The sequence below is a fragment of the Pangasianodon hypophthalmus genome, chromosome 11 (genome assembly GCF_027358585.1).
Source record: "Pangasianodon hypophthalmus isolate fPanHyp1 chromosome 11, fPanHyp1.pri, whole genome shotgun sequence".
In the NCBI taxonomy this organism is placed as follows: domain Eukaryota; kingdom Metazoa; phylum Chordata; class Actinopteri; order Siluriformes; family Pangasiidae; genus Pangasianodon; species Pangasianodon hypophthalmus.
This window is the reverse complement of record NC_069720.1, coordinates 2,542,039-2,555,666: the sequence shown is the minus strand read 5'-3', so window position 1 is coordinate 2,555,666 and position 13,628 is coordinate 2,542,039. Positions and strand designations below refer to the sequence as shown.

Below are 13,628 nucleotides of genomic sequence, written 5' to 3'. Positions count from 1 at the left end.
AGGTTTGAGAGAAGGAGACGTCGACTGTACCTCCTGTCGCTAGGTCACATGACCATCTCCACCATGCCGGAGAGCAGTTAGCGCAGCAAGCCATAATCCAGTGCAGAAAAAAAAGGAGAAGACAATGACAGGGACTCCCCAATTAAAGAGATTTCTCTCCGATGCGCCCCCACTCGTCCTGTTCCTCTCCCAATTAAAGAAGGGCCAATTTATCAGAGACCCAAGTCCCTGCACACAACCTCAACCCAGAGTTAGCCTCCCCTCCCTACTCCACACACTCTCTCACACCCAGGTATCGGTCTTCATTTGGAGCATAGCGCTCAGCATTAAATGGAAATCAATGGTGTAAGTTTAGCAAATAGTTAATTACTGCTGGGTCCGCGATTGATCCGAGCCCCGAGTGCTGGCAACCGTGTGCGGTCATTTGTCTCTTTCATCTGCCATTAAAAATAAGAAAAGAAGGAGAGAAAGGGAGATGGAGAGATGGTGAAGATGGCTAGCATGATGTAGAGACAGGTGTCTGGACTCTACGAAATGTTTTTCTTGCGTTAATAATAATAAGTAAAAAAAAAGTAGAATGAAAAAAGTAAGACAAAAATGGTTGTGTTTACAAGTTTTGGCCATCCAAGAGCTATTAGCATTTATTTCAATATTATTAGGCTCCATTTCCCGTCTAGCCAGTATTACTTTAATTATTGTAAATTGTTTTTCTTTGGAATAATAAAGAGCCAAAACAGCAGAGGTTCATGTGTTTTAAGTGTAACTATTCATGCATACAGCACAGAAACCAAATAACACAAAATGCAACAAGATATTTTGCTCAAAAATAGATTTCAGGGATTGTTTTTGTTTTGTTTTCATAGCGGGTGGGTTAATGGGGGCTAAAACTTATGCCTTAATTAAAATGCTGCCTCTGTAAGAAGAACAATATCTAGTATTTTATTTAGTTCCTCTGAGCCCAGTATCAGTCTTGCAACCTGAAACTGAGACCCGTGTATTTTAGTCTCGGCTCTCTCGCTGCATCTTTTTTTTTTCCCAGGTCCGAGTCCGAGCTAAAAGGTTAACCATGTCCTTCCACCCCAAAAAAAAGAAAAGAAAAAAAAAAATAAAAGCGCCCTCCCAATCATAAAAAAGTCCTTGACTCTTGACTGATTGCTGAGTGCGGGGAGAGCAGCATAGGCAATCAGCAGCGAAGTGATGAGGACTGAGGGTAAAAAAGCAACAGAACAACACACAAGTTGGAAAACAAAATGGCTGTGAACGCCGGTTGGGGGGTGGGGAGGTGTTAGAGAGGACTTGTGTTCTGCAATTACAGTCCTATACCCCTTCCAGCGACCCCTCCTTCCCCCCCTCAGTTGGGTCTGCACTTGAGGGCTGGCGTGATTTCTGACAGAGAAGGTTATTAGATTTTATTGGAGGAAATAGGTGCTGGCTGGTTTTGAATGGCACGGCAATGTGGAGGAGGGTGGAGGAGGGTGGAGGAGGGCGGGGGGTGTGTGTGTGTGCTGGATCGGACCCCCTTTTCCCCTGAGACCCATCAACGCTGCTGGCTTTAAGCTGGACATCACGCGCCGTCCTCCAACAAGGATTCGAGCCGACGCGTCGTTCAGCACACCTCTCTCTGGCCTTGAACTCAACCTGTCGACCCCCAGACCTCTAACCTCCATCTATTTCCTGTCTTCACGTCACCCGCCACAGTCACACACACTGACCAGGCAATCTTTCCCCTTTGACATTTTCAGCAAGAGTCCGACCTCTCATTATGGCGCTAATCGCGATGCTAATCGATATATCTGAGTTCGTTAATTAGCACTCGTTTTAAAATTGACCAGAGTTTTCCCACGGAAGTGAGCTACTTTAGAATTGTTGTAACAGTTTGTACATTCTGCATTCATTAAATTAACCACACACTCATAAAAGCGGTTCCATAGGGTTCGTTGGATAATTAACCCTTTCTTGCATGAATTAATTAAATAAGTAAATGGATTGTCCATCTGTAGGAATACTATGAGTACATAATGGATGAATCTGATCATTACACCTGAAATGAAAAATAAATCTTCTAATGTGTTTTTCAAAACAAATATTAACATACACATCAAAAATATGTAATGTTGATCACCAGAATTATAGATAATATCATTTTTGAGCAAAGCATAGCAATATTCTTTGACTTACAAAGTTTACACAGTTTAGAATGGTTGCATGATATGCAAGTGAAAAAAAAAGTATCTTCCAAAAAAAAAAAAAAATTTAAAAAGCTAAGGTGTTCAGTGGAATCTGGCATAAAAATAATTTTTAAAATTTCATTTCATTTTAATTTTGTGCAGAAAGTTTGTAAAGCTCTACCAAAGACATTCTGCATTGAGAAAATTATTTAGAAATTATTTAGAAATAATGATACAGTTATACAATTTCAAGTGATTTGGAGGTGATTTCCATCTTAAATATTTTTTTTTTTCTAAAAACAGCCTTAAATTGACTGGCCATAAGTGTGGACACTGTGTATAAAAGGGTTAAGACTTCTCATCTATCTAAAGAAAACCTTCACTTGTAGGATTATACATAGAACCTTTAACGGTTCTTGCAGAAGGATGAAGTCCAACATAGAACCTTTTTCTTATGTTCACATGTTTACATATTCGCATTCAGATAAAATAATTTCTGCGTCACAGCTACGGGGCTCCTGGTTCGATCCTGAGCTCGTGTTACTGTCTGTGCGGAGTTCCACATGCTCTCTCCGGCTTTCCTCCGGGTTCTCCGGTTTCCTCCCAACTCCCATTAACGTGCCAGTAGGTGGACTGGAGACCGTAAATTGCCTCTGAGTGTGAATGTGTGTGAATTCTGCACTGCGATGGATCCCATTGGATCCCGTCCAGCGTAAATTCCCGCCTTGTGGTCTCAGGATCGACTTCGGATCCACCAGCAGATTTTGGATTTCAGTATCCGTCTCATTTTAATGCTGCTTTTATAATGCAAAAGCGTGCATCAAGAATTTTTCCCTCCATACAGCGGCTGCGTGTTTGCTCTGGGCGTTGTAATGGCTGTCCCCTTATTTCCCAGCACGAGTCTCTGTGTGTGTATGTGTGTGTTGCACACTGCGTGTTGAAGTAGGACGTATTTGCCTTAGTGCAGCAGTGTGGCGGGGAGTGTGTACTCTGCAGTGTGTGACGTTAGTTCAGCGTGTGTAAGCGATGAGCTGTCCGTGCTTCTTATGAACTGAAGGCTCTGTGTTTGCCCTCAGACCTTTATGCAACGGCCTTTTTTCCCTCCTCAGAGTGGCTAAAGCATGGAACGGTGTAGAGAAAACGGGCAGCGTCTTACTAATTACTGCATGGACATCGTGTGTATGTTTGTGTGTGTGTGTGTTAGTCAGTATTCTAGAATGCCTGATGGGAGTGTGTGATGGCCTTGTAGGTACTCAACATAAAAATACAGTTTAAATCTTCTTATTTGAGTAAAATGGAGCAAGCAACAATAATGCGCTATCAGTGAGCTGAAGTAATAGAAAACATTAGACAATTTTCTCAGTACCCTGGGATACAATTTGATCAATTTAGTCATCTCGGAGCAGAGTTATCCAGTAAGCAATTATATTCCAAGGGTTGGTTTGTTCTCTCTCTCTCTCTCTCTCTCTCTCTCTCTCTCCCCCTCTCTTTTTTCTCTCTCTCCTGTTATTTTACTTTCCTTAATTGCCTCCATGGTAAACTCTTCTGCCCAATCACCGCCCTCACAGTCGACATTCAGGAAGTGCAGGGAAAAGAAAATGTCTGCGCTCTCTCTCTCTCTCTCTCTCTCTCTCTCTCTCTCTATGTGTGTGTGTGTGTTTTTCTTTTTTTGTTGCTGTTATAAATGTCTCTCTCTCTCCCTCTGTCTCTATATCGCTGTCTGTCTCAATATTTCTCTCTAGAACTGTCGCTATCTTTATTTCTGTCTCTCTCTTTCTTTCTCTCTCTCTCTCTGTCTGTCTTTCTTTATCTGTCTCTATATCTTTGTGTGTCTCTATATTATTCTCTCTCTGTTTTAAAATTTCTTTCTCTCCCTGTCTCTCTATCTCTAGCTTCCTCTTTTTCTCTACATGTCTATCTCTCTTTTTCTGTCTCTATATTTCTTTCTCTCTGTCTCTATTTCTCTCTGTTTCCCTCTCTCCGCTGAGCCTGGCTGGATATCTGCAGTGGCGGTGTTATGTTCAGCCCCAGGCCCCTCTGCGGCCCCCCTTTGGCCTCTTTTGGCCCCCTTTGGCCCTGAGGCCCTTTGAAGCTCTGGCCTGTGCTCAGGTCTCTTGACAACTGTGAGGAAATTCGCAGAAACAACTGGAAGAGGCCTGTGTTTATTCAGCTCTCTTTAATGAGGAGAGAGAGAGATTATCGCCGGCCTGGATCTCTCCCAAAAAAAAAAAAAAAAAAAGAGAGAGAGAGAGAGAGCGACAGGGAGTAAAGGAAGAGAAAACGGCTGCTCCAGATGTTGCTCTACCTCTGACCACTCTGACAGAGAAAAGAGAGAAAAGAGAAAAGTTCTGACATTTCTTCCTCAGCCACAGGAACGAAGCCTCGCCTCCCAGCGTGCAGCGGCCGTCTCCGCTCCGCTCGGCTCTTTAGCAATTTGTGCTGTCTTAAGGGGAAAAGGGAGGCTGTTTCCTGGCTCAGTAATACAATCTCTAATGTGTTATTCTTGCAATGTTTTACACAAAGTTTTATTATAAGTCTCGCTGAAGCGCAGCTGCAGCAGCAGCGCAAACTGGTATAAAAGGATCAAGGTGCCAAAATGGGCCGGATCGAGAACAGAAGCCAAACAGATGGATACAGGGTCAAATCTCAGTGTTCGTCGAAACACCCTGAAGTGTAGCAAAGTTCTCCGCTTCAATGTTGTGGATATTAAAGTTATATTCACGTATTGCTCATACTACAGGACGTTTTAAGAAATAAACTGAAAGACTGACGCTGTTCTTCTGCAATCATGTGGCATTTTCAAAATCAAACCATTTCTGCATTTTTTTAATGTGTAAAGAAGCGTGTGAATAATATCAACAGGTCATTTGGTAAATATACACAGGGACTAAAATTTCTCTGGAGCTTGTGCATTTTTTTAGTGTGTAGGGAGAACCATTTTTAAACAAACACTCGTAAATTTTTTTAATTTTGATATTGCTTTCTGGGGCGAGTTTAATAACAAGTTTCATCTTTCATCAAGATTAAAAAGCATGTAAATATTGAAATGGTGATTTTTCTGTAAGGAGAGGTTTATTTAGCGTTTATGGAAGGAGTCTCCAGTGTCAGCGCTTTGCAGCAGTCAGAGATAAAGCTGTAACTTTTCTGACATCTTCAGGACAGAGGAGTTCACGCTGTAAGCTGCGTTACATTTAAGCTGCGTTTTTTTAATTGACTTCTTATTATCAAGACAGAGAAAAAAAAGAAGCTGGTGAGGGAAGGACTGTTTATAGCTGCTATAACGTATAAAGTAGAATAAGAAACGATAAAAAAATATAAAAAATATAGAAATAGAAATAGATCCTTTTATCCTTTTATAATAGAAATATAGAAACGATATAGAAATATAGAAACGATAAAAAATAATATGCATTATTACACGACTATTGTTATTACATTATAAAATCATCGTTAACACTGATTGTACTGAATGATGTTTAAACATATATTAAGACAGACGTCTCTTGTCCGCTCGTCGAGAACCGATCACGTAGCCGCCGCTGAGGTCAGAGGTCAGACGCCGTGTCCCGTTGACACGCGGCTTACACGCCGACCACAGGCTGAGCAGTGAAATGATGCTCTTTTATATGAGGCACAAACAAGGACGGGCTTCTTAATCTACGCCAGTATGCTGCCGCCGTCAGCCACGTCTGACCTCTGACCTCTGACCTCCAGCTAGTTCAAGGCTAGGCCAGGAACAGCCATATGGCTGCAGGACAAAGCCAAGCGTCAGTGACTGCTAATGAAGAGAGAACAGGCTGGGCACAAACACAGGCGTGTTGGAAAGAAGAAAGGGGGACATGAATACGATGTTTGTATTAGTCTGAGGAGAAAGCAAAGCTCAATGTGTGGTGTGTGTGTGTGTGTGTGTGTGTGTGTGTAAATTTTCCAGAAACATGCTGCCAACATGCCCCCCCCCCACCCCTCCATCTGCCTCCCTCTTTTGACAGAGCGCAAGCCAGCCGGTTTACAAGTATACCACTTCAGAGCTATAAAACTCCACTCGAGCGGGTTAATGATTTATATAAAAAAAAAAGCACAGAGCGACACTTCATCAGTGTTGATTAGCAAGAAACCACAAAATGTACATACCTAATTATCTCCGATTACCTCCACATCTGTTCGGGATATTAAATCACTCTGGAAAATGTCCTAAAAACGACCTTGGATTTCTACAATAATCACTAAACAGTCGGGCTTTGATATAAGGTATTAAATAACACAGTATTTTAAGGATCGCAGGTCTTTAAGGCGAGCGTGAATTCGATTATCAGGCATCATTAAAAAAAAAAAAAAGATGTGAACGTTTGACTTAAACACTCGGCAAGAAACAGGCTTCGTTTATATACGATGCTACACATTGTAAAAACTCAAACACAACTTTATTCCTCTTATACCACAGCAATTCACAAATGATTCCATTATTTTATATTTAAACAAGTTACAGTACTGACACTGGAGACTCCTTCCATCAATGTTAAATAAACATCCCCTTACAGAAAGCTTCACCATATCATTTATCAAGTACACACATTTTTCTTCTTAATCTGTTTATTATTAATGGAGAGTCTACTGTACCTGTACTGTAGAAACGAGAACGTATTAGATCGAGCGCAATAATATATAAAACCTGTGGACAGGAAGCTGTTATAGGAAATGAATCATCACCTTCTGACCAAACGACGTCTGGAATTCAACATTGCTGTGGTATAAGCAAGCAGTAGCAGCCATGAAGCGTTGTTCTATGCTACACGCAATTCTTTCTGTTAGTTTTTTCCATGTCTCATTCAGAAAAATTATATAAATATACAAGTTATAGAAGCTAATCTGTGGCTAAATATCCGTGTTAGCTAACTGCTACACACATTAGCTAGTTTTTCAAGCTTGGTATCTGGTTTTGATACAAGAACAATACAGACAAAATATTATTTCAGAAGGTTTCTTGGTTCTCTGATATAACTCACAGGATTATATTAGCTCCATCTGTTGATTATATTAGCTAGCTGAGATACGTAACTGGCCTTGCTGCTAATTTATGATGAATTCTTTAATGCCACATACAATTATTACAGTCTTGATTATTCTAGCTAGCACTAATTAAGCTCGGTAACCAAATAACCAAATGGTTTGCATATAAAACCCCAAACAAACCATTAAGTATTCCCAAGTGTTTTGCCAGATCCCAGCCTAATATAAATGTAAAAGTGTTTTTTTTTAAGGATTTTCTTCACACACACACACTTACCAGCTCAGAAGAACTGCCTGTGAGTCTTCTTCTGTTTTCCTCACAGGCCTAAAACACACAAAAAACAGATCCAAACTTACTAACTATGTACTTTTTCTACAATTTTCCCTGTAGTATTTATTGTAGTTTCATTGTAGCATCTCTTATTTGCAGGCTTTTCACTTAACCACAAAAATAAAATGAAATTAAACCTTGGAACAAAGTTTTTTTTTTCTCAAATGAAATCTTATTGTTCATGTTAATTAAAAAAAAAAAAAACAAGGATATCATTATTACAAAAGCCAATATTGCAATAAAGATTAACAAAAGATACATCGTTCCACCCTAGTGGGCAGCGTCACTAATAAACACAATGATAATGTAGGCGATAGATTAGGCATTAGAGAGTGTAGATTGATATTTAGTGCTGATTAGGTGCAAATGCACTTTATTTCACACTTGAGAGATAACACACACACACACACACACACACATATGTATGTATATATACTGCGATCACACCGAATTAGCAACCTTTAGAACCATAAAACGTATTGAGCGCCTGCATGCAATTACACACGATAGAAATTCACTCAGGATTCAGGAGCAACAATAAAGGAGCTCTGAGCTTTCGGATTTCACTGTCAGAGCAGCTCTTAACAATTAATTTCAGCTTAATTTTATGACAATAATTGAACTACTCGAACCTTCAGGCAAATATATCATGCTTTATATTGTATTTATTTATTTATTTATTAGAGCTGCTAGCTTTACACTGTTCAAATGGAAACTGGAAGCACGCTCACTTTATTAAATGCACTTTTTATTCATTATAAAATTGCTGTCTGATATTATTTATACTCGTTTTTTGAGTATTTGCATTATCGAGCTTTAGGAAATGACAAATTATTAAAAGATGCACATTAATGTGACCAGCGTCATTTTTAACCCTTTCGCTTCTAATGAACTGTAATTTGGGCTTACTGAAAAATTAGAAGATGACAGTGATCATATAAAATAAAAAAAAATAATTACCAATTATTACTACTACTACTACTACTACTACTAATAATAATTAGGGACCCATTACCTGGATGCCAATTTGAAAACTATTTTGGTAGCACTATAGGTTTAAAGGATACACAGAACTGTTATAACACTTTCATAAGCACTGCATAAATATTTTATAAAGCAATATTTTGGGATTTATCCAACCCATGTGGTGACACTAAACTTTTTATGAAGTATATTGCACAGTCTTTTTCAATTTCTATTTAAATTTTTATTAATCAAATCTTAGAAGTTATTATTTTGTTACTTTATTAACTGCAAATTCATGAAAAATTAAGAAATCTTAACTTTATTTGAAAGGTGTTTTTACAGTTTCTACTTCTCACATGAAATGTGATGCTCTTTAACTGATTCACACCATCAAATCTCTTTAACTGATTTTAAACCACATATTAAAAGCAATTTTACTTAATTATAAAACCCAAAGAGAATGATTTTTAATCTCTGAAACTAAAGTGTTAATCGAAATTGTTTATTAAAAATGTATTACAGTGTTATGAACACCTTCTACACCTGTCTAGAATGTTTTATTAGTAAAAAAAAAAAAAAAAAAAAAAATACTAATAACTAATAACTTACAAAATAATGATAAAAATTACAGTAGCAACCTTGACTAGTCTAACCATAATGATGATCATTGAGGCTTGCTCTCGTTTTTAAGATAAATTCACACAAAACCATACAAAAAGCATTCCTGAATTCTGCTGTAAATCTTTCAACATTAAAAAAAAAAAAAATCCAATATTTCTCTATGAAGGATTTATGTAATGCTTATGAATGTGTTATAAACACTCAGACAACTCACCTCACTATTACAAAACAAAAATAAGTTAATACTTGGCAGTATGTACTATAAAGAAAGTTTTTTGTATGATTACTAAGCACCCACCCACCCACACACACCCACCCACACACACACACACACACACACACACACACAGGGACAGATTTATAGTGCCCTCTGGATGCAACACTGAGGACCCCTGCTCCAAGCCCCTCTTGTCTCTCCATCCGAGTGAGATATAGCAGTGTATTGATCTCAGTGCCACTTCATTTCGCAATAACTATTACACTTTTTTCTCTCCGGTCTGCAGCTGGCCGCTGATTTATACTCCCCGGCTATTTGCATTAACGCTTTCACAGCACATGTACTGTACATGTTAATTTGCATTAACACTTTCAGAGCACACACACTGTACATATCGCATTGCAAACTCTGTTCAACACATGCTCAAAAAGCAAAAAGCTGCTAGGAGTCACCAGGGGACGTCCTAGACTAATCTGCTTATTCACTGAATCATCATGAATATTTGCATGTCAAAGTGTTACAAGTATATAGTAGTGTAGAGTTTTATCCAAATATAAAATAATCAGTTATAAATTATTTCTTGGTCATGACATCACAAGCACACAATTTACATACAGTATTTACAAAATTCTAATATTTCCATCGCAGACATAATCTCGTGGTCGTGAAGAGTCAGAAAATAGATATGAACGACAAAAAACTCACTTTTTACAGTAAAGATAACCAAAACAGAGTTTAAAACAGTGATTGGTTATTGTGAGCAACGGTGATTATTGATTGGATGTTGGAAACAGTGGTGATCAGTGATTGGATGTTGGAAACAGTGGTGATCAGTGATTGGATGTTGGAAAACAATGGTGATCAGTGATTGGACGATGAAAACAATGGAGATCAGTGATTGGTTGCTGGAAAACAATGGTGATCAGTGATTTGTCATTGAGAATGATGGTGATCAGTGATTGGTCATTGAGTATGATGGTGATCAGTGATTGGATGTTGGGAACGATGGCGATCAGTGATTGGTCGTTGGGAATAATGGTGATCAGTGATTGGATGTTGGGAACGATGGCGATCAGTGACTTGTAATTGGGAACAATAGTGCTCTGTGATTGGTCATTGTGAACAGTGGTAATCATTGATTTGTCATTGGGAGTGATGTTGATCTGTGATTGGTCATTGAGTATGATGGTAATCATTGATTTGTCGTTGGGAGTGATGTTGATCTGTGATTGGTCATTGAGTATGATGGTAATCATTGATTTGTCTTTGGGAGTGATGTTGATCTGTGATTGGTCATTGAGTACGATGATGATCAGTGATTGGTCCTTGTGAACAATGGTGATCAGAGGTTTGTCGTTGGGAGTGATGGTGATCTGTGATTGGTCATTGAGTATGATGGTGATCAGTGATTGGTTGTTAGGAATGATGGTGATCAGAGATTTGTTGTTCAGAACAATAGTGACGAATGATTTCTCTAGTGGAGCCACATTTTTGTTAAAGTAAATCATAGTTTAAGCAGCTATGTTTCTAAAGTAGAGGAACATATATCTGACAATCACACTGCAGACCACTAGATATGTGCAATGACCTCTGTACATATGAGAAATATGTGCTCAGAAGCATGTGTGGTATTCATGTGCAATCATTTTCTCTAATTCCATACAGCTGAGGTATGGAAGAAATGCAAGATGATGAGGCAAAATCCCTTTTTACAAGCACACTCTGACATTCATACATCTTGTTTATGTTCCTCTGTAGTTCAGGGACAATAAACAGCTCGCACTCGGACTGAACGTATAATGACAGATTCCTGTGCTACGGCTAATTATATAAGCAGGGCTCCATTTTAGAAACGGTTGCTCTTCATGTCATTATTACCTCTGAAGTCTTCAGAAACGGCAAACAACGCACGACATTTAAACTTGGAATCGTGGGTTAATATTAATATTTCAGTATGCTAGGTCACATTAATTACATTATTACATTTCTAGATGTGCTAGCTAGCTAACTAACTGGCTACCTAGGAAATTAATGTGCTTTTTGGAGGCTTCCAGAGTAAAATTGGTGTTCTGTGACTTGTGAAATGGTCTTTACTACATTGCTAGCGCAATTTATTAACCTTTTGGGGGAAAATGTTTAATGTACGCTTGAATCCACCACCTTCCTTGAAGTTTTAACAGTATGGAACACAAATTGTATATAGAGACCAGGAATGTAATTGAATATGAATAGATTATTTGGAATAGTCACAACATAACGTAATACAGATACAAATAAGACGAGCACCATTTGTGAGTGAGATATTTTTTACTTTGTGGGCACAAGTAAGTAGTAACTACCTGGTCAGGGTCACGGTGGTTTAAATTAGGCTACTTGTTTAGTAGTTTATATTTTGAAAAAATGGAACCACTGAAAAACTTCGTTCGAAAATATCATGGAAATTACGGTACAAGCGGGATTTTATAAGCTTTGCGTACATGTCTACTTGAGACCAATTATGAACTAGAGTGATGTAGCTGAGGTTGAGGAACTGTCAGAGCCAGAAAAAAATGTTTTAATTAAGTTAAATTTAAGCCACACCCACTTCAGGATTAAATCCAAATACAGATACAGAAATTTGAAGCACTGATACAGATACAGATACAGACAGTGCCGTTGCGTTGATAGTGACATTTCTGCTGTTGTGTGAAACCATGCGCTGGTTCTCGATGCCATGCTGGTGCCAGCAGACCACCTAGTGACCATGGTGAGTATGTTCAGGCAGTGAAGCGTACGAGGCGGAGGAGAGGGAGGGCTCAGAGCCACGTGCCCAGCCTGAAATTCCTCCACTGGAGGTTTGTAGAGGCTCCGCACTAAACAAAAGCGCCTAAGCAGGCAGCTCTAATTAACCACTCAGCTGTTTTATATCCGAAGGGTGTCGCTTCGGTGGTGGCATGCAAATCAGCGCTTCGTCCTCCGCCTCTCTCTCTCTCTCTCTCTGTGTGTGCTTATTCCCCCTCCCCTTCCTCTGGCACAATCAGCTCTTTTAATCTGAATACACGAATAAGCACGCAGTCAGGGCCGGCTGCCAAGTTACAGGGTTGCCAAGCGTGGCTATACAGGACAAGACACTTGTTGCCACGACGCCAGCCTGTTACGCCAGCCAGAGCGGCACGTGCTCGCTCAGACTGGCAGACAGATGCCGCCACTTTAACTGCGGCAGAGGGGGGTGGGGGTGCGGGGGGGATGTTGTCGGATAGGCACGTGTCGCACCAATCCGGTCTCACTCCATCCTGGCAGCCCACATTCACTTCATTCATGAATAGACTCCATTCATATGCATGTGTAGGCTAATTTTATGCTAATGTGACAATGAGGACCAGGAGGCGGAGGCCAAGTAGAGGTGGTGGAAGGGAAGGGGGGGTTTGCTTGTTTATGTCTAATGCCTGTGTGTGTGTGTGTGTGTGGGTTGCTACAGAGTTAATTGCCATACGCACACACACACACGCGCGTGCGCACACACACAGGCTAATCTGTTGGTTCATACCATGCAGATTTAAACATGCCGAAGAAGAAAAGGAGCTCAAACTTTTTTCTCTTTAACTTTCTAAAACTCCTCCTTTATTACGACTAAAATTACAGCAATACCTCTTTGTTGAATTTTCCTGACATCTTTATAGTTAACAAGATTAAGCAATTATGAAAGTTTTATGGCAAAGCGATCAATCTCCACTTTTATAGACTGCAAATTCAATTCGTGGATGATTAAAATTCAGCAGATTGATGCAAAATGCGTTTTAGTGCTTCGATTCAACTTCAATTAAACGTCTCGTCCAGAAAAAAAAGAAAAAAGAAAGAAAAATATTGATACGAATTAAAACATGAGACAAATTTTTGTGTTATATTAGCATTTCAAGACCACTTGAAAGAAAAAAGTACACACTTTTTACATTAAACCATCAGCTAACTCGAGGTAAGATTTACAGGGTGTGAAGAGCCGGGGTGAGGTGTTGAAATGTTGAGCTGTGTGTGTGTGTGTGTGTGTGTGTGTGTGTGTGTATTAGCATAGGTCACACCCTGAACCCACGTCTCCCCTCGAGCCTTAAGTGTCACACTGCTCCCATCAACATTAATGCTCTTCCTTCACCTGCCAGCTTTTCAACTCCACACACTCAGCTGTGATTTAGAGGCAGCAACAAACCTGTCCCATTTTCACGTAGACATTATTGATAGACCGTCGCTTTAAACTGTAGCTAACTGCTAATGGTTATTTTATAGTGCATACGTCAAGTTTGATGTGAAGTGAGTTTTTTGGGTTTTTTTTTTTTTGCCTCACTTT

General features: G+C 39.4%; 1 protein-coding gene across 5 annotated transcripts in view; it reads right to left on the bottom strand.

Annotated features, from left to right (window-relative positions):
• The window catches only part of zfhx3b (zinc finger homeobox 3b), a 376,578-nt gene that overhangs the window by 225,281 nt on the left and 137,669 nt on the right, over positions 1–13,628 (bottom strand). For all 5 annotated transcript variants that reach the window (XM_053237891.1, XM_053237890.1, XM_053237886.1 and 2 more), the window contains one exon: positions 7,453–7,500. The gene's annotated coding sequence lies outside the window, so the exon portion shown is untranslated. The remainder of the gene's footprint in view (positions 1–7,452; positions 7,501–13,628) is intronic.